Here is a 684-nt window from a genome sequence, read left to right on the forward strand (position 1 = left end):
ACAGTGGGCCAATTCAGTGGAATGCCTACCGAAGATCCTCACCTATGCTTAAGACTATTTATGGAGGTGAGCGATTCTTTCAAGTTAGCCAGAGTACCTGAAGATGCATTACGATTGAAGTTGTTCCCATATTCACTAAGGGACAGAGCTCAAGCTTTGAACTCATTACCACCAAACTAAATTTCAACATGGCAAGAGTTAGCAGAAAAATTCCTTATGAAGTATTTCCCGTCTAGTAAGAATGCCAAGTTGAGGAACGAGATCACTGCATTCCAACAAATGGATGGTGAGTCATTATATGAGGCATGGGAAAGGTACAAAGAATTATTAAGGAAGTGCCCTCATCACGGAATCCCACATTGCATACAACTTGAGACATTTTGTAATGGTCTCAATGCTCACACGAGAATGGTAGTGGATGCTTTTGCTAATGGTGCTCTCCTTTATAAGTCTTATAATGAGGCTTATGAAATTATTGAGAGGATTGCCAACAACAATTATCAATGGCCAACTAATCGAGCAGCGTCAGGAAGACGAGTCGCTGGAATACATGAAGTAGACGCTCTTAGTTCACTCGTATCTCAAGTATCATCAATTTCATCAATGTTAAAAAATCTTACTACTAATCGATGTAATAGTTTTGTCGCACAGTCACTGATTCAATTTGAAAATGTAGCCTGTGTT

The 684-nt window shown here is 39.5% G+C and overlaps 1 non-coding gene across 1 annotated transcript; it reads right to left on the bottom strand.

The window, feature by feature from the left end:
• Positions 1 to 246: 246 nt before the first annotated feature.
• Positions 247 to 353, bottom strand: LOC128040676 (small nucleolar RNA R71). Its single transcript, XR_008195482.1, has one exon. It is a non-coding gene; the product is annotated as a small nucleolar RNA R71 (small nucleolar RNA).
• Between the last annotated feature and the right edge of the window lie 331 nt (positions 354 to 684).

The sequence above is a fragment of the Gossypium raimondii genome, chromosome 4, assembly GCF_025698545.1.
Source record: "Gossypium raimondii isolate GPD5lz chromosome 4, ASM2569854v1, whole genome shotgun sequence".
NCBI classification, from domain to species: domain Eukaryota; kingdom Viridiplantae; phylum Streptophyta; class Magnoliopsida; order Malvales; family Malvaceae; genus Gossypium; species Gossypium raimondii.